The sequence below is a fragment of the Gopherus evgoodei genome, chromosome 1 (assembly GCF_007399415.2).
Source record: "Gopherus evgoodei ecotype Sinaloan lineage chromosome 1, rGopEvg1_v1.p, whole genome shotgun sequence".
In the NCBI taxonomy this organism is placed as follows: Eukaryota; Metazoa; Chordata; order Testudines; family Testudinidae; genus Gopherus; species Gopherus evgoodei.
In genome coordinates this window covers 308,627,229-308,648,012 of record NC_044322.1, presented here as the reverse complement: position 1 = coordinate 308,648,012, position 20,784 = coordinate 308,627,229, and the positions used below count along the sequence as shown (strand labels likewise).

The 20,784-nt window shown below is 46.5% G+C and overlaps 1 protein-coding gene and 1 long non-coding RNA gene across 4 annotated transcripts in view; one reads left to right on the top strand and one right to left on the bottom strand.

The window, feature by feature from the left end:
- SLC38A1 (solute carrier family 38 member 1) overlaps window positions 1-14,811 on the bottom strand; it is a 52,672-nt gene extending 37,861 nt beyond the window's left edge. Inside the window, exon 1 of one of the 3 annotated variants that reach the window (XM_030548892.1) lies at window positions 13,700-14,811. The gene's annotated coding sequence lies outside the window, so the exon portion shown is untranslated. Of the gene's footprint in view, window positions 1-12,997; window positions 13,166-13,699 lie in introns of those variants that run through there. The other 2 variants (XM_030548897.1, XM_030548898.1) reach the window with 2 other exon arrangements.
- LOC115644492 lies at window positions 678-20,442 on the top strand. The gene is made up of 3 exons (XR_003998514.1): window positions 678-687; window positions 8,758-8,765; window positions 20,342-20,442. It is a non-coding gene; the product is annotated as an uncharacterized LOC115644492 (long non-coding RNA).
- The last annotated feature ends 342 nt before the right edge of the window (window positions 20,443-20,784 follow it).

Genomic DNA, 20,784 nt, shown 5'->3' with positions numbered 1-20,784 from the left:
GCCTGTTCTTGCCTCTCTGGTCCTCAGTTTGAACTCTACTGGCCTGCCCTAAGGTGACCAACTGTCATTCCCACCCCTTAAATTCCTTGGGAATTTTGAAAGTCCCCTTCCTGTTTGCTCAGTGACACATGCAATGGCCTCCATGCACCTTTCCAGGTGACCATGCCTGCTCCATGCACCAAGCGATCCCCCACTTGAAGCAATGCTGAGCTGCTGGACCTCATCAGCATTTGACGAGAAGAGGCTGTCCAGTCTCTGCTGTGCTCCAGCCATAGGAATGATGATACCTACGGATGGATTTCACGATGCAGGACAGAAAGGCGCCATGACCGGGACACACTGCAGTGCAGGAGCTGTGAAACACGGTGTGGGAGGCAAACCGCCACTCCAGTGTTAAGCCCAAGAGCTGCCAGTTCTACAAAGAGCTGGATGTGAAACTTGATGGAAACCTCACCTCCACTGCAAAGGCTCCTGTGGATACTTCGGTGGCTCACGTGCCAGTCAAGAGTGGACTGAGCCAGGAACAGGAAATCTTGGACAAGGATAGGGAGGGGGACCAGAGGCAGAGAACGACTTGGAGGCCAGAGATGCATGCAGCCAGGAGCTCTTCTCTACCCCAGAGGAGACTAAACAGTCGCAGCAGTCAGATCTTGGCAAAGCGCAAACAGGAGAGAAGGCTCCCAGTAAGTGGCTTTGATTTGGGGAATCGCTAAGCGAGTTGTTGGGGGCAAGAGGGTGCAGAAAGCAGGGTTGTGTCTGTATGATGCACATACCACCACATGCCTAGTCTGAGCAGTAGAACAGGGTGTTGATTGACTCCTTCATTTCACAGGAATCTGCCACAGAGATCTCCACAGAACTCTCATGGGGATACTGGGCAATCCACTGCTGCGGGTTCTTTGGCAGAGCTGCTTTGTTTCTTGCCCCATTAAGTATAACTTTCCCACCCATGCCACTGTGCCATCACTGGGGGTGGGGGAGAACCATTGCTGCACACAGGCGAGCTGCATAAGAGCCAGGGCAGAAGCCGCAGTCTTGGAGAAGACCCGCCGTTGATTCACTGCTCACCCTCAGCAGAGAAGTGTCTTCCATAATGAACACAGCCTGTGGAAATGTGGGGACAGGAATGATTATAAGGTCCCCTCTACAGTACTGGCTCTCCCCAAGAGCCACATGCCCAGTGTACAGTACGGTCCTGGAACACTGATTTCCCCTGCCCCTGCGGTTACTCACCATTGGGGGGGGGGTGTCTTCATAGAATATCAAGGTTGGAAGGGACCTCAGGAGGTTATCTAGTCCAACCCCCTGCTCAAAGCAGGACCAATCCCCAGACAGATATTTACCCCAGTTCCCTAAATGGCCCCCTCAAGGATTGAGCTCAGAACCCTGGGTTTAGCAGGCCATTGCTCAAACTCCTGAGCTATCCCTCCCCTCACAAGGCTTGTGGCTCATATGTGCTTGCCTGGGGTCAGCCAGTTAGTAACAGGTATGTGAATACTGGCTGTGTGTTAAATCAGTGCTGTGTGTTGCAAACAATACTGCTTCTGTAAAATGTTGCATTTTGGCTTCACAGATATGACCTTGGGAGCCCAGCCTCAGCTGAACAGTTGCACAGAATTAGAAAGCGGTCACAAAGAACTAAAGACGTCTTTCTGCGTGAGGTCATTATGAACTCCGCGTCTGAAAAACAAGAACTGAAGGACTGGCGGGACAGCAAGAAGAGGGACTGAAAGGAGAACACGGCACGCCAGAATGAAGCCACAGAGTGGCTCTTAATTGTTACGGAGCACCAAGTGGACATGCTCCAGGCACTACTAGCACTGCAAACCGAGCAGCTCTGCGACCGCCCTGCCCTGCAGCTGCTGTCACAAAACTCTTTTCCATTCGCCCCACAGACACTGCCAACATACTTATCAATCTCCTGGTTCCAGTCTGTACCTGCTGCATTACACTCCTGCCCCGTCACAGTCCAGCCCTGCGGACTCCCAGTACCCACTGCACTCAACAACCGTCCCTCTGCAGTTTAGCCCTGCTGAAGTACATTACCTGCTGTACTGTACTCCAAAGGCAAAGGTTGGATATGATAAGTGGTCATACACAAATCTTTAACTGTCCCAGGATCTTACCTCCTCCTGGGACCCTCAATTCCCCCCTCCCCCTCAGTGCTGATGCGTTTTTTTGTTTGTCTCCTCCTGTTTTTTAATAAAATAATTGTTTTGGCTTGAAAGCAATCTTTATTCTATTAACTGAAAGCCAACAGAGCCCTGCAAAGCAATAGGCAATTTTCTTAAACCTTCAGAGTGCATCGTCTGCACCAATCACAATCACCTTCTAGCATTACAAGCACTGAACTCCTGAGCATAGCAACAAATATTAGTGGCTTTCTGCTTTAAATTGCTGTCTCAAGGCATCTCTGGTCCTTATGGCCCTGCGCTGCGCCCCTCTAATAGCCGTGGTCTCTGGCTGTTCAAATTCAGCCTCCAGGCACTGAGCTGCAGAGGTACAGCCCTGAGTGAAGCTTTCCCCCTTCCCTTAACAAACGTTATGGACCATACAGCACACAGCTATAAGCATAGGAATACTGCCATCGGCCAGGTCCAGCCTTCCATATAGGCAGCACCAGTAGGCGTTTAAATGGCCAAAAGCACACTCAGTCATTATGCACTTACTCAGCCTTTTGTTGAACCGCTCTGTGCTGCTGTCAAGAAGCCCAGGGAATGGCTTCATAAGCCATGGCATTAAGGGGTAGGCAGGGTCTCTCAGGATCACAATGGACATTTCAACTTCCCCTACAGTGATCTTCTGGTCCGGGAAGAGAGTTCCTGCATGCAGCTTCCTGAACAGGCCAGTGTTCCGAAAGATGCATGCGTCATGCACCTTTCCTGACCAGCCTGCATTAATATCCTTGAAAAGCCTACAGTGATCTACAAGCACCTGGAGAACCATACCCCTTCCGATTAATGTATTTGGTAGCTAGGTGGTCTGGTGCCAGAATTGGAATATGCATGCCACCTATCACCCCTCCGCAGTTAGGGAAGCCCATTTGTTCAAAGCCATCCAGAACATCATGCATGTTGCCCAGACTCACAGTCTTTCGGAGCAGGATGCAATTAATGGCCCTGTCAACACGAGTCCAGCGGTCAACTTTCCCACTCTGAACTGGTTAGCGACCGATTGGTAGCAGTCTGGAGTAGCCAGCTTCCACATTGCAATCACCATGTGCTTCTCCAACGGGAGGGCAGCTCTCATTCTTGTGTCCTTGTGCCATAGGGCTGGGGCAAGCTCACCACACAGTCCCATGAATGTAGCTTTCCTCATCCAAAAGTTCTGCAGCCACTGCTCATCATCCCAAACATGCATGACGATGTGATCCCATCACTCAGTACTTGTTTCCCTGAGCCCAAAAGTGGTGTCCCACTGTGGTCAGCACCTCCATGAATGCCACAAGCAATCTCATGTTGTAGCTACTACACGTGGTGAGATCAATATCGCACTCCTCTTGCCTTTGCAGTTTAAGGAATAACTCCACTGCCACTCATGACGTGTTAGTGAGAGCGAGCAGCATATTGATCAACAGTGCAGGATCCATTCCTGCGGACTGAAGAGGCAGAGTGTGCAGTACACAAACAATTGAAAGAAGGCGCCAAATGCGAATGGAAGCACAGGGATTGCTGGGATGCAAAGTAATGCATCACTGGGTATTGGGACAGGATCCAGGATGCCCTATGACTCTCCGCCTTCCCACAACTCTTAGCGGCAGAAGAAGAAGAGATGCTCTGTGGGATAGCTGCCCAGAGTGCACCGCTCCAAATACCACTGCAAGTGCTGTGAGTGTGAACACGCTATTGTGCGGGCAGCTGACAGTGTCAACACACAACAGCAGTTTCCCTTCAGCGCTCTCTGCGCGGTGCTGTAACTGTTGGCGCTGTAACTCTGCCAGTGTAGACATACCCTAAGGATAAAATAAGAGGCAACAGATGGAGACAGACAGGAAAGCACAAGGGACTAATGAGTCAGTATTGGTCAGCATGATAGACATTGGTCTCAGCACAACAGCATGAGTTTTGGTCAGAATCATGGCAAAGAAAAATGTTTAAGCAGGGATTTGAAGGAGAACAGTGAAGTGCTTTTCAGACATTTACAGGGATGTTTGTGGGTGGAGCAGCATGAGAGAAAGCATAAAGATGCTCATTTGAAAGTTTGACAAGTGGACAATGGAGATTGACATCCTTATTTCATGGGCTTACTGGAGGAAGGAGTCAAACTGTTGATACTGAATGAGAGATGACAGGTAGGGTAGGGATAGGCAATGAAGGTCTTGAAAGTGAAGAGTGTCCACAAAAAGGTTTGCCTCAGTTTGACTAAATCCGTTAAAAACTGATTTAAAATAAATGACCTTAAGGCCCATTCTGCAAATACTTGTTAACCAGTACAGACCACAATATCCTGATTAGTCCCACTGGAGCATTTGCAGAATTGCCTTTACATTGCCTGTGCTTAATAAAGTTAGCATTTACTAATCCCATCTAGGTGATGAAATTAACACTTCACTGAGGTAAAGCTCACACCCCTTGCTTCTGCTAGTGTTGATCTAAAGAGCTGCAAGTCGGGAATAACAGGGTAGAAGTGCACTGATTGATTTGTGAAGGTTCTCTTGGTAATGAAAAAGCTGAGAACCTTTTAAAAATGAATGTTTTGATCAGGGGTTGGAAACCTTTCAGAAGTGGTGTGCTGAGTCTTCGTTTATTCACTCTAATTTAAGGTTTTGCATGCCGGTAATACATTTTAACATTTTTAGAAGGTCTCTTTCTATAAGTCTATAATATATAACTAAACTATTGTTGTATGTAAAGTAAATAAAGGTTTTTAAAATGTTTAAGAAGCTTCATTTAAAATTAAATAAAAATGCAGAGCTCCCCAGCCTGGTGGCCAGGACCTGCGCAGTGAGAGTGCCATTGAAAATCAGCTCGCGTGCCACCTTTGACACTCGTGCCATAGGTTGCCTACCCCTGGTTTAGATTGTATGGAAAATTGATTTAACGATATAGGATTAAATTCTGGCCCCAATGAAATCAATTGACTTCAGAAGTGCCAGAATTTCACACAGAGACCCTAATCCTGCAACACTGTGTATATAGGCATATACTTGCACCTCACAGTGCTCCCCATGAGTGCAGGGTCCACCCCATGCTGTAACTTGCAGGATTGGGGCCATAATGCTTATAAGACCACAGTATCTCATCAAGAAATATATAAAAATTCACATTAACATCAACAAAATAACTTGACAGAAATAGCAGCAGAGTCCTGTGGCACCTTATAGACTAACAGACATATTGGAGCATGAGCTTTCGTGGGTGAAAGTGAGGTTCTCAATATCCTTGAGGAAGTAGGTATTCATCCGACGAAGTGGGTATTCACCCACGAAAGCTCATGCTCCAATACGTCTGTTAGTCTATAAGGTGCCACAGGACTCTCTGCTGCTTTCACAGAACCCGACTAATGCGGCTACTCCTCTGATATTTGACAGAAATAGTCATTCATTCCAACTCAGACAACGGGGTATTTCTTTCATAAGACCAAACAAATACATTAATTTTCAAACACGAGTTATGAGGCACTATGGACTCTAGAAGATAGAGACATGAACTGGAAGTCTGGAGGCCTGGATTCTTGGCCTGACTGCCATTAACTCATTGAGAGTCTTTGGGCAAGTGACAAGTATCTAATCCTTAGTATCTCTATCTTTACAAAGCTGAATAAGTGTTAGTATTTTCCTCATTTTAAAGTGCTTTGCAATCCACAGTTGAAAGATGCTATATAAGGGCAAAATAATATTATTCTCAAAAGCGAACTCCAGAACTTCCTTGTTTAATAGCCAAGGAAACGCAAGACTAGTCTACACTTAAAAAATTTGTGAGTGGTATAGCAATACCACTACAGTTATACTAGCAAAATCTTCCTAGGGTAGACATGGCTTATATCAGCAAAAAGTGTTTTTGATGGTATTTCTTACACTGGTTTGGAGAGTGAAATACTGGCAAAAATACTTTTATGCTGGTATAACCGCATCCACACTAGGACTTTTGCTAGCATACAAATATCCCCAAAACTCACACAGCTAATCAACATTGCTAAACTGGCATAAATGTCTAGTGTAGACCTGGCCTTTTTCTTAACTCTCACTCAAAGTTTCAAGGAAGCAATATAGATATGAACAATAGTCCAATTGGTAACTAAGCAATTCCAGTTCCCAATTCCAGCTATTACCTATGTTCCCACTCCATGCCTTACCTCCAAAAAGATAAAGCAATGTTCTAATTGGTACTAATTAAACCCACCTATAAAAAGAAAATTAGCCCAAGAAATAAGATTTCTTCCATTCACATGGCACTCTTCCACTCTGCTGGATAAAACAATCCTCTGTGGTGTAATTGCCCTTGAGAGAAAGTGTGAAAGGATTGGGTCCACTGGAGAAGGAGCTTCAAAAGTATGCGTTTAGTAGCTAATCTAGATCCTCTGTCCAGAAGAACAAGCAGGGATCACTCTCGTATCCTGCAGTCTCTATGTGATTGGACTGGAAGCTTGCCTTTGTCTTTAGACATCCCATGACATATCTTGAAAAACCTATTACAGATAATTTTCTTACACTTTGCTGCTCACAGAAGAACACCATTGCCTTGAATATTATAGGAAAGGATTACAATTTGTCAGATTTTAAAAGCAGGATTGACAGATGCGCATGAGTGGATATGCCCTTCTTTTTCCTCAAGAATATTGAGAACCTCACAGACTGTCAAAGCCTGTCAGGCAAAGAATCCAAGCCATTTTCTTTGTTGTCTTCTGAATTCTAATAGAATCCCTGCAACTCCAGTTTTCTGGATTGTCTAAATATCATAAATTAAGCCCATCTCTAGTGTTATCTGAAAAGTCTGGGTATTTGGAAAAACCCAAACCTGATATAAATAGTCCCATTGTATCTCACTACCCAATGGAAACATGAACCAGTCCTGGTGGTATTTCTAAATTATGTATTTCAGAAAATACTTCTCCTGAAAGTGGTATTTCTGGCATTAATGTCACCACAGCAAGAGGTAACAAGTGATTGCTTGATGCTGTGGCATCATTCACTGAAATACTCCTTTAATTTGACAGTTTTCCTCAAATAACATAATTCAAAATAGTGATCTCAGAGCCTATCTTCTCAGAAGCAGACAAGGTATTTGAGAGGTATCTGGGTGCAGCTGAATGGCTTGTGTGCTTTCACCACTGGACAGGACTTTCTTCACAGTGACATGGTCTTGCATAGATTCATTGTGGAGTTCCCAGTAATCAAATTGTCCTTCAGTGTTGTGGTAGGATGTTAAACCTCCAAGATACAATTAGTAGTTTTAACTACAGAGATAGTTTGCTTAAAAGCTGAAATTTGATTCAGTTTTCTGTTCATAGATATGGTTGGTAATCTTGTGAAGAATCCCTCTGTGACGTTTACTAAAGCTATCAGAACCCAGAGCTTGAGTTTCACACAGATTGCTTCCTGTACAAAAAGACTGAGATGTGATATGTGTTTTTACTTGGCTCATACCTTTGAGTGTTCTTTGAAAGGAACAGCAATATGACCAGTAAGAATCCAAGGATATAAATAATGAAACAATGAGTTTGAAATTGTGTGTATAAAAATATTCACTTAAAAGACAAATACAATAATGAGTCTTATAAATGGAATTTCATGTGAAAAGCCAGGAAGGTAACTACTTCCTTTAGCACTAGTGACACCAAGAACATCTGGAATATGAAGTGCAATTATGGTTACGATAGAAGAACATTGATAAATTGGAAAGATTAGAAAAAAGTAACTATGATAATAAAGGGTTTGGAAACTAAGACAACCTGTATGCAGAGTAGATGAAAGAAGTTAACATGCATAGCCTTCCAAAAACAAATAACTGAGGGAGGACATGATAACAAAGTTTGGAAAGAGATGCTATAATGAGGAACAGAGGAGTATACTATTCTTTGCCTGTGGCACATAATCATCTAGTCTCCCATGGACTATAATACCTTAGTCTAATTTCAGTTGTTGGGTTTAGTGTGGTGGTTCTGGTGGTGTAGGTAGCTTGTGATATACAGGTCAGACTAGGTGATCTGGTGGTCCTTTCTGGGCCTAAACTCTATGACTAATGAAGTGGTTCTCAACCTTTGCCACATTGTGACCTTGTGTTACAACAGGAAAATCTTTGTCTCCTGTTCCATTATTGCTGGATGAGAAGGAGGCATCCAAAAAATTAAGAAAGAGAGGATGGTCACAACTCCTTGAAGTCTGGTTGCAACCTTCCCACACCAAACTGAGAAACTATGGTCTGCAGATTTGAGCACAGGACTGTAACTAAAAAGAAATCACCAAGTTCTATTTCTGACTCTCTCACTGACTTATGGCTTGGCCTTAGGCAACTCACTTAAAGATAAAGCAAAAAAAGGGAAAATAGATTTAAGTTCAAATTAGTTCTGAGCCCTCAGCAATCAAGCTATAAGGAGCATTCAGCACAGAAATACATTAACTTTTTTCTCATTATTGTTTCCTGTGAAAGCCTCTTAATATTTACTATTTTGCTGAAGAGATCTTAGAATGCAACCTCACAAATCTCTAAAATCTCATTTCAAACCATGGATTTCCATAACAATTGTGAAATTACAGAATGATAAATTATGGGATACCACCAATAAAACATGAAGTAAGTACCAAGAGGATTCACAAAGGGGAAAAAGTTATTTAAAACTTAATTTGCTGCTAAATGTGCTAACAGACTCTTTAGTAAGACTATGTCTGCACAGAAATCTGTTCTTAATTAAATTTTAGGCCCTGCCCCTTCTCACTCCATCCCCCTCCTCCCTCCTTCACTCGCTCTCCCCCACTTTCACTGGGCTGGGGGGGGGGTTGGGGTGCGGGAGGGGGTGAGGGCTCTGACTGGCAGTGCAGGCTCTGGAGTGGAGCCAGAAATGAGCTCCACTCCAGAAAAGGGCTCTGGGCTGGGGCTGAGGAGTTCGGAGTGCTGGAGGGGGCTCAGGGCTTGGGGAGGGGATTGAGGTTTGGGCTCCAGCTGGGGGTGTGTGCCCTGGGGTGGGGCTGAGGATGAGGGGTTCAGAGTGTGGAAGGGAGCTCTGGCCTGGGGCAGGCTCTGGTTGGGGGTGTGGGCCCTGGGGTGGGGCTGGGGCATTTGGAGTGCTGGAGGGGGCTCAGGGCTGGGGCAGGGGGTTAGGGTGCAGGATGGGATGTGGGTTCCGGGAGAAAGTTTGGGTGTGGGAGGGAGCTCATGACTGGGGCAGGGAGCTGGGGTGCAGGACGGGGTTTGGAGTGCAGGTTCCAGCCAGGAGGTGCTTACCTCAGGAGGCTCCCGGAAGCAGCCGGCGTGTCCGGCTCCAAGGTGGAGGAGCCAAGGGACTCTGCACACTGCCTGTGCCACTCCCGCAGATTCCACTGGCCATGGTCCCTGGCCAGTGGGAGCTGTGGAGCCAGCATTGGTGCTCGGGGAAGGGGCAGTGTGTGGTGCCCCCATGGCCACCTCTGCACCTAGGAGCTGAATGTGCCTGCCACTTCCAGGAGCCACACGGAGCCAGGGCAGGCAGGGAGCTTGCCTTAGCCCCGATGACCAGATTTTTAGCGGACTGGTCAGCAGTGCTGATCGGAGCCGCTGAGGGCCCTTTTCAACCTGGTATTCCAGTTGAAAACCAGATGCCTGGCAACCCTACCCAACAGATCAAAGTTGCTTTCCATTCAGCTGATTCTTTGGTTCACAATACTGTTTTGTGTAAACTTGACTGAAGGTCAATCATGTGCAAGAGAGTCCCTTAATATTTAAAACACTTAAATTGTTTACATTTTTACTGAAAATAATGTTTTCCTGCATAATGTATATTTTAAAAGATCATATTTACTTAGGCTTGTATGCTAGCTTCTGCTGTGGAGGGATGAGCAAAACCACCTTAGAACTGCAAAAATGCGGTGAAAATGTGGTAACACAGGACAATCCCACTCTCTATTCAGTACCACTTTTCCCTATGGGAAAAAAGAAGTGAGGAAAAAAAAAAGGAGTGGCAAAGACACAGAATGGAGGAGTCAAGGAGCAACCCCTCTAAATGACTTGTTCCTCCTATGTGCATTAATGTCCTTATAAAAAAATAGGATTAAGTAATAAAGCATAAATCATCCTCCATGCTCTCTGACATCCAGAAGGGTTCTTTGAGGCATGTGGGATGATGGTTTTCTGCACTTCTTCTCAAGAGTTCATGGCGTCTTGCCCTTGGCTACCCACAGATTCCCAGGCGCTATTCAGTCTTGAGAGTCCCCTTTGTCCCATCCCCTTTGTCCCATCCAAAACTGGTCTACTGTACAGGAGAGAAAATGTCCTGGTTTCAGCCACTCTCCTTGGTGTGTAAGGGTTCAAGTGAGTGTTCCTTTCTCACATGTTTTTTCACAGAAAGCGTTTGAGTCAAATCAGAACTACTTAGTGGAACTGCACCACTTTACATCAAGGGTCCATTGCTCTCACTGAAGTGATTCCTGGGATGTAATGAAGTTCTCTCATTCAGTTTTAGTGAGAGGAACAAGCCCCAGGTCTTAATCAGATGCCTTTTGATTATTATTTATTTTTCATTGACAGATGACACTTCTTCACAGATTGTTTTGAAATTGGTAAAAGTTTGGGTTTATGATACAATGTTCTTTTTGCAAAAACATTTTTTTAATTTAAAAAATACTTCTGAGTTAAAAGGATTAATTAAGGGTGTCTCTCATTCTGATCAGTGCTTTAACATCAGAACAATGATAGGTTAATTTTATATTGGCTTTCAACCAATACTACCCCTCACAAAAAATGAATGAAGCACCATAAAGCAGCAGTTACTATAATTTGAAATATAGGTTAGTCAAAATGCCTAAGAGCAATATGACCACAGTGGGAATCTAATGATATCTGGCAGGTTCATACTGTATGACAATCACGCTAACAGCTGTCAAGGTTTTATTTCAGTTGTCCTTTCAATATCAGACAAACAAAGCACAAGTTTTTACATATACCACCTCTTTTTTTCAAGAAGGTGATAAATTATAATTACAGTTTGCTTTAATTTACAACCTCAACTTCAAAAACAAATGGAACAAAAACCTTTGGTCTAGAGGAAACCAATTACGTGATAAGAGAAAGTAGGCCAACACAATATAAACTAAGCTTCTCCCTTTTAATGGTTTTACATATAGCGGGCCCATCCTACATTCCTTGCCTAAACAAAACTCTCACTGAAACTAATAGTCTTAGGGCTTGTCTACATCAGAAAGTTGCAGCGCTGGTGAGGGAGTTACAGCGCTGCAACTTTGAAGATGTACACATCTGCAGGGCACCACCAGCGCTGCAACTCCCTGTTTGCAGCGCTGGCCGTACTCCCGTTTTGTCTCGGGTGTAGAGGATCCAGCGCTGGTGATCCAGCGCTGGTAATCCAATGTAGACAGTTACCAGCGCTTTTCTTGACCTCCGTGGAAGGAGGAAGCCTCTGGTAATCAAGCTGGTTTCCTTTCCCGGTTTGCTCTCTCGGTCCCGGAGCCACCCAGCAAACCGCAGGGAAGGAGACCTGCTTGCTCGGGGTTCCGGGACCGAGAGAGCAAACCGGGAAAGGAGACCAGCTTCGCCGCGGTTTGCTCTCGCGTTCCCGGAGCCAGCCAGCAAACCGCAGGGAAGGAGACCTGCTTGCTCGGGGTTCCGGGACCGAGAGAGCAAACCGGGAACGCCGCGGTTTGCTCTCTCGGTCCCGGAGCCACCCAGCAAACCGCAGGGAAGGAGACCTGCTTGCTCGGGGTTCCGGGACCGAGAGAGCAAACCGCGGCGAAGCTGGTTTCCTTTCTCGGTTTGCTCTCTCGGTCCCGGAACCCCGAGCAAGCAGGTCTCCTTCCCTGCGGTTTGCTGGCTGGCTCCGGGACCGAGAGAGCAAACCGCGGCGTTCCCGGTTTGCTCTCTCGGTCCCGGAACCCCGAGCAAGCAGGTCTCCTTCCCTGCGGTTTGCTGGGTGGCTCCGGGAACGCGAGAGCAAACCGCGGCGAAGCTGGTCTCCTTTCCCGGTTTGCTCTCTCGGTCCCGGAACCCCGAGCAAGCAGGTCTCCTTCCCTGCGGTTTGCTGGGTGGCTCCGGGACCGAGAGAGCAAACCGGGAAAGGAAACCAGCTTCGCCGCGGTTTGCTCTCTCGGTCCCGGAACCCCGAGCAAGCAGGTCTCCTTCCCTGCGGTTTGCTGGCTGGCTCCGGGACCGAGAGAGCAAACCGCGGCGTTCCCGGTTTGCTCTCTCGGTCCCGGAACCCCGAGCAAGCAGGTCTCCTTCCCTGCGGTTTGCTGGGTGGCTCCGGGACCGAGAGAGCAAACCGCGGGGAAGCTGGTTTCCTTTCCCGGTTTGCTCTCTCGTCCCGGAACCCCCCTTGAAGCCGCCCAACAGCGCTGCAGTGTGGCCACATCTAACACCACTTGCAGCGCTGGTTGCTGTAAGTGTGGCCACTCTGCAGCGCTGGCCCTATACAGCTGTACTAATACAGCTGTAACAACCAGCGCTGCAAAATTTTAGATGTAGACATGGCCTTAGTCTTATTGGGCATTTTTTAAATGCAGGATTAGACAAAAAGCCAGTAATTGTGGGTTCTGATTTATGCATATAAGTGTGTTTCAGATATACCAGACACACACACATTCACATCATATTTTTAGTTTCTTCCCCAGATGATTGATACTCATTTTTCCCCCCCAAGACTTTATTTTAAAATGTTATTGCTGCAATCTACCAGCAGCATTATTAATCAATGCCATATTTAAAAACAGAAAGTCTGCCTTATTGTTAAAGCATCATCCCTACCAGGGCATTGTACACTACTGCAATGGCTGTAACCAAAAGATAAAATCAACCCCTCCCCTCCCAATATTTCATTCAAAATGAACATCTAGCAGAATTAAAATGCAAATACTCACATTCCAACTGTCCCTGTCCAGGCAGGGAGAAGTCTCTAACTTTCAGGAGAATACTCTCTGTTTCTGCATCAAAATCTCCCCATGCCCAATGAATTTCAATAAGAATTAAAAGATTTTATCCTTATTTTACTACCACAATGGGCCTATTTATAGCTTTCAAATGTTGGCGGGTGTGGATAGAAACTGAAATCAGAACTCAAATTACAAATGAAAGCGGGGGGCGGGCAAGGGCCATTTGGGGGGGCCGCCTTTGTGCAGTGACGGGGGGGCGAAGAATGTCCGCCCCCTCGAAGGGCCCCTCCCCCGGACTGCATCTCTTCTCACCATTGTTCTTTTCATTTAAAAGCTACAGCCCGACCGGCTGGCGGGAAGAGGGAGAAAACGGAATGAGCGGGAAATGTGCTCACCACGTTCGCCTCCCACCCGCCCATTCAGACACCGCGGGGCGAGTCGCGGGATGGGAGACGTGCTCCTGTTTACTCCCTGTCTGCCGCCAGCCCCGCAGCAAACCCCAGCCCCGCCACTGCGGCGACGCAGACCCGGGACCACGCTGCTTGCCTCTGTCCACACGGGCTCCCCTACCGCAGGGCACTGAGTCCCAGCCATCCTCAGACCGACCCGTGGGCCAGATTCACGCTGGAAGGAGACCGGGGGGCCCACCCGTCCCCGCCGAGCAGTGCGCGCAGCAGCCACGCGTCTCACCTCCCCAGCCAGGATGGGCCTCGCCTTCAAGGTGTCCCCGCCGCCCCGCCTTGCCTGCCGCGCCGCCGGTGTCCTTCGTGGAAGGCGCTGGCCACCTCGGGCTCTGCCCTGCGGAGAAGCCCCGTGGGTTGTGTCCCGCCTGGGAGGAAGGGTCAAAGCGGCGCCTTTTCCTCACAGCGAGGCGGGCAAGGGGAGCGAGCGGGAGATGCTTAGACGCGACCTTCAGCAGCAGCGTGGACCAAAGCAGCTTCCCCTCCTCTTCCTCTTCCTCCTGCGTGCAGCAGCGCTGCCGAGCGGCTTGTATCAGAGCTGCGCGCCACGCACCAAATAACCCACCCACGCGGCCGAGCTGCGTGTGTCTGCAGACATCGTATTAAAAACGCGGCCCCTCTCGAGTCCAGCCGGCTGTAGACAGGGGCTAGGGCACCGGCTCCGCTCTGCTTGTGCGCAAGCTACTGCGGCTCAGAGGCACCTACCGCCGCCTCCTGCGGGCTGCTGCGCCCGATCCAAGAGCATCTCCTGCCCCAGGGGCCACGCGAAGAGAGCCGCAGCTGTGTGCTGGCTGAACGGAGAGGCAGCTTTTGTGTCTGTGCTCCCAGACCACAGGCGGTGTTAATTGCAGCCAGCAGCTGCACGTCTTAGACTCGAGGCAGAGAGAGCCACCCCCACCCCTCCAGGGGGGATGATGACACAGGTGGAAACTGCATTGTGGGATGATGATGGAAGCAACAGCCGGGCCTCGGAGCGAATTCAGGCTGCCTTTGTCTACCTCTGCAAGGAGTGAGTATATGGGCTGGATCTGTGCTTGTAGGGCTGCGCTGGCAGGTGGGCACTGTGGCTTAGCTCAGAGATGTAGCCTACTGTCCTGGCTCCAGTAGCACCCCACCATGTTCCGAAAAACAGACAAACCCTTCGTCTGGTTTCCACATCTTGGGACTTAATAATTGTAGCCCTTCCCGCTCCTCTGTAGAATTGATCCCACGGTACACCAGGTATAATACACAGAGATAAAGGAAATCTCCATGCTTCCATCCGTGTTTTTATTGGCTTCTACAAAATAAAAGAGTGTGTTGGGTAATAAACTGTAATACTGTTCATATCCAAATGTTCATACTAATTTCTAATACAGATAAGTGGGAGAGCATTTAATCTATGTATGTCATCTGGTTTAATTGACCTAGCTCTTCAGTAAAAGGCGGAAGATTTATACGATCTGAAGAGAAACCATACTACTTGAAAAATAACATCTTAAGTGAAAGCTATTCTTCCCAATGTGTTTTATGCTTTCTTTCTTTTCTTGAATTTTTAGTGCTGTGACAGTTTTGTTTCAGGGAGAACCCCTTATTGCAAGAAGAAACAAATTTATATAAAGGTTAGTTTCAAGTCCCCAAAATAGCTACAGAAAATTCAACATGTACTGAAACCAATTCCCCAACTCATTATACCAAACTACATACTAAAAGTTTCCATTTTCTTGAAATGCTAACACATTTAGGAGAAATAATGTGTACATTAAATATACAACTGGTACGACATACTTTGATACTTCACAGATGCTCTCTGTAAACTATTTTATCAGCTCATTTCAATCGTTTCTCAGCCTAAAAAAATACTTAAGGAATAAAGCAGAAGTAAAATTTCATCACCATTAACAAATGTAGACCCAGATCCTATATTCACTACAAGCATGCATAACTTTAAGCATGTTGTCCCATTGATTTCAGTGGGCCCACTCACAGGCTGGAAGTTAAGCTTATGTATAAGTGTTCATATGTAACCCATTCACATTACAGGTCCATCTCCACTGACTGCTATGCTCTTCCACAGAGGATCTGCGTTATTACAGCTACAGAGGCTTTGGCTCTTTAGCTCAGGCTGTAGCACCTCATGGTTTTAGTTTTGAAGGTCTTCAGTTTAACCCTGTGTGTGTCAGCTAAGATGGTGGCTGTAAAACTTTCAGGACTATGGCTTTAAAATACACCTCTAGCCCGATATAACGTGGTCATCCAGAGCCAAAAGAACTCACCACCTTATAGGTGAGACCGCGTTATATCAGGTTTGGTCCGATATGGCATACCGGCAAGAGCCGGTACTCCGTGCCGGACTGGACCAGCTTCCCAGGCAGTGATTTAAAGGGTCTGGTGCTCCAGCTGCGGCGGGGAGCCCCAGGCTCTTTGAATCACCACTGGAGCTCCGGCAGCGGGGCTCAGGCAGAGATTTAAAGGGCCCAGGGTTCCTCACAGTGGCGGGAGCCTCTGGCCCTTTAAATCACCGCCTGAGCCCAGCTGCCAGAGCCCTGGCGGGGATTTAAAAGGCCCGGTGCTCCAGCTGCTGTGGAGAGCCCTGGGCCCTTTAAATCACCACTGGAGCTCTGGTGGCGGGGCTCGGGTGGTGATTTAAAGGGCCTGGGCTCCACACGAATTCGGATTTAACACGGTAAAGCATCGGGGCTTGGGTGGTGCTTTAAAGAACCCGGGGCTCGGGTGGTGCTTTAAAGGACCCGGGGCACGCTGCTGCTTTACCGTGCTATATCCAAATTCGTGTTATATCGGGTTGTGTTCTATCAGGGTAGAGGTGTAATAATATTTTGTATGCATGTAACATTTTTCATCAATGAGGCCTAAACCGCTTTATATAAATTAAAAATAACACTTACTACTTTACCTCTGCAAAGTGCTTTACAAACATTCACTAATTAAGCCTCACAGTATCCTCTGACGGTTCCCATTTTACAGATAGGGAAACTGAGGCTAGACCATAAGTGGCTTGCTCAAAGTCACAAAACAAGGGGCCAGTCGAGAAGCCCTTATGTGAGTAACCTCACTCACTACTGTGATGACCTGCTGGAGTTCCCCTCAACCTCAGCAAGTGAAAATTTTACAAGTGCTGAGCTATGTGACAACTCCTTGACACACCAACTTGTCTGCCTTATCAGCAAACTCATCAGGACTCTACTAGTCCAAACCTAGCCTTGCAGGTAAGAATTGTGAATTTCTGGCACAAGGCTAACACGTTTTACCCTAGGAGAACAACTTCTTTATAAAACCTCACGTGAGCTTTGCCACAGACTCAGTTCTTTTCATAAGTTCAAGAAAACTAGTTATAAATGTCAGAATTCTTCCCATTAACCTTTAAACAGCATAATCAGGTATGGAGTTCCAGATACACATATCCACATGCAAGCCTAGATATACATAGTATGCTTGTTTGAATGCCTGATCTCATATCATGCCATAAATAGGGCCTCAGGGTCTCCACTCTATTCTTATTCTACTTAGAGTGGCCAGGTGCCCGATTTTTGACCGGAAAGTCTGGTCAAAAAGGGGACCTGACAGTACCCAGTCAGATCTATTGACTGGACACCCAAAGTCTGCTTACTGTGGGTGGGGGAGGCAGGGAGGCACTGGGTCATGACCTGCACCAGCCCCTACTCATCTGGGACTGCCTTGTACCTGCATTGGGTGGCTGCAGCTCCCAGCCCTGGCTCCACAGGTGAGTCCCTCCCAACCTGGGAGGGGGTGGGGGGAGGAAAAAAGCGAGCGACTAGGGGATAGGGGAAGAGGAGCGGATGGGGCAGGGCCTTGGGGGCAGGGGTGGGACCCTAGGGGAAGAAGCATGGTGGGGGCGAGGGCTCAGGAGAAGAGGTAGGGCAGGGGAGATTCCAGCACTCCTGCTGAAATGTCTAGTTTTCAAATATTACTAAGTTGTCAACCCTGATCCTACTTGATCTCTCTCATGTTTTTGACATTGTTAATCGTATTCTCCTTGATATTGTGTTAACTTTATCTTTTGTGACCAAACTCCTGGTTTTCTTAACTTTTGCTCATTCCTTCAGCTTTTCTTTCAATAAGGCCGCTTCTCTCCCACCTTCTCTTTGGCCCCACTCTTCTCTCTGTCTATATTCCTTTCTTGTATGATCTCATCCTCAAACGTGGCTTCATTATACTTATGATTCACAAATGTATCTCTCTACTCAAATCCTGTTTCCCCCACTCCAGTTCCATATCTAGGCCTGTCTCTCTCTGACATCTCCACTTGAATTCCAACCAATGATCAGTTTAAACTTTCCTAACTGTAACTGAACTTCTCATCTTTCCTCTGAAACATTTCCTACTCGCCATTCTTTGTCACTAATGACAACACTCCCATCTTTCCTGTTGTTGAACCCTAACCCTAATCTGAGGGTCATCTTTAGATCTGCCATATTTATATTTTATAAATGTGAGAAATTTAGCATCCAAATTAATTTCAGAGTTACACCCTGAAATACAATTGTTTTCCTCTCAGCTCCTAAAAATTCCTTTTAAAATTGGCTTTCAAAAGTTCACTTATCTGTCTATCTTATCTATCTAAAACTATACATGTATAATAAAAACTGTACTTTGAAAAATGAAAACATACTTTATAATTCTTTTGTTGGCTATGTTATCACAATACATTGCATTATTAAGTAAGACACTCTCATCTGGAAGATCAATTACATTATCAGAAAATCAACAATACTGACTCTTTAGTTTGAGGTATTGCTCTTTAATATGGAGTATTAAACTAAGGGCTGCCAGAACTGCACTTGCTACACTGATGTTAAAACACTGCTGTTGCTACCAGCATTTTAACATAAGTTTCTTGACTTTTATATATAAGGGTATTTGGTCTAACAGTGGAGTTATAAAAACATGCTTAATGGGGTGGTCTACAGCATGATTTGGCTAGTGTGGTTTTCTGAAAATATCTGCCCACATTCGTCAGCGAACCCATGAACCCTGATAACATCAACTGATTAGGCAAGCATTGGTGGATCCCCAGGGGTGCTTCACCAGTATCAATATGAGCAGGTTAAGGAAGGTACATGACACTCACATCTTTAAGAACACAGGACTGTTTAGAAAGCTTAAAGCAGGGATGTTCTTTTCTGACCAGCGGATTACCACGGTTTATGCTGATATTCCAGTAGTGATTCCAGGGGATCCAGCCTACTTCTGGCTCCCCTGGCTCATGAAACAATACACTGGCCACCTTGACAGCAGCAAGGAAAGATTCAGCTGCTGGCCAAGCAGGGGCTAAATGACTGTTGAATGTGCTTTTGGTAGATTGGAGGGATGCTTGTGGTGACTACTCACTAGATGGGATCTCAGTGAGAAAAATACTCCAGTGCTTGTTTTCTGAGTAATATGTGTGAGGTTAAGGGTGAAAAGCTGCTGCCAGAGTGGAGCGGCTGTCTGCTGACTTTGAACAGCCAGACATGAGGGCCAGTACAAGAGCTCAACGTGAAGCTATGCAGTTAGGTAGACTTTGAAAGAGCATTTTAATGCTCACTCACAGTAGTGTTCTGTTCCAGACTGTTCCCCAGGCCTGAAGCTTGTGTGCTGCTAGGTATTGTGTAGTGCTTGTTGTACATTTATAACTATGACTGAGTGTTTTCTTGAACCTATGAGTTTTGTGTTATTCTACATTTATAAGTATTGGGTGTTTTGAGTACTGCTATGCCTTCTGCAAATAGGTGGCGTGAACTAATGAAGATCATTTTATTTTTTAAAAAATAGAATTTTATTGAGTGGCAAAAAACAGTGCAGGAAAACAATGCAAAAACCCAGGCAACGTAATACAAATTTTAAAGATAAATTAACGGAATGAGATTTTGAAATTGGAAAGGCAGCAAATATTTATCTCCATTTCAGTGCACATACATAGTCTGTTGTGGCTACACATATACAACTGTGGCTCTCACAGGTCACTGCATGAGAAGCTGCAGTCTTCCACGGTGACCCATCGCATGGAATGGTAGGGGCATTGATGTAGCCCCTGGTGCCACATAGAATATTGGGGGCTATAGGGAGCTGCTACCGTGGAGTTCTCAAAGGAGAGCAAAGGGTGGAAAGTCTGGGATTTTTGGACCTATAGAGCAGCCAGGGCCTGCAGCGTTTGCATTTGCTGCCTGCGAAGACCCATTATGTCATGGTGAATCCCCCTCTTTTTCCTGGGTCTTTCTCCTGTCTGATTTTTCCCTCTCCATGCTGTCTGCTATGTTGACACTTCAGGCCCTATGTTTGCAGTCAGATGCAGCACAGGCTTGTAGTTTCTCAGTGAACATGTCCCCCCTACTCCTTTTCTTTCTCCTCCTCAGCAGGGTTAGACATTCTGCGGGTATGGAAGGGAACCATGGAAGGCTGTAACAGCAGCAGCTGTTAGTAAAAACAGACAGATGTATCATTGGATTTACAGTCACAACAGTAAGATGCACAACACAAGATGACTTTCTCCTCCCCCTCCTCACTGTTCACAGTAAGAGTCTTTGTCTCAGGCTCTTACAAGGTATCCATGATGGTTTCCAGGGTGCTGGTGGGGTGCAGCTTGTTGAAAAAGTGGCAGATCTGCCTGGCTCAGTTCCTTCACTTTCACACAGCACTACTGCTGATCCCTGTTGTATCCCTTTGGTTGAATCCCCATGCAAGCTTTTCGTAGATATCTGTGTTTCTATGACTGGTCTGTAGCTCTGCTTGCACAGCCACTTCTCCTCACAGGCCCAGGAGATCCAATACATCCCACTTACTCCAGGCAGGAGCATGTTTAGTGCGTGGAGCACAGCTGCCAACTTTCACGTGGTAAATAAGCACCCCGACTTTCACAATAAGCCAAAATAAGCCAAGCTAATCTCATTTCAAAGCAAGGCCAAAAGAAGACAGTCCCTAAGAACCCCAACACTCTATGTGACTAGATTTCCCCGACGTGCAGTCTGGGGCTGTGGTGGGCCCGCTGTGCACACCTGACTCTCCTCTCCCCTTGCCCCTGCTTGCTGGGAGCTGATAAAAAAAAAAAAAAAGCAACAAACTACAAGGCAAGAATTAGCCAACAAGCAACTCACAAGCCAATTACACCAAAAACAAGCCCAATTTTGGTTTTTGTGGGGTATTTTGCAGGTTTAGCATGTGTGGTGTGGAGCTGGCATGGTCAGTTGAGTAGTTTCACACAACAAGGAGAGTTGCTAGTATAACCCTTCTGCCCCTCTGAGTTGGCAGCAACAAGGGCCGGGTTCAGTATCGAGAGGTTCCATTTCAGTAACAATGCATAACCGGCTCGAGCCCCCA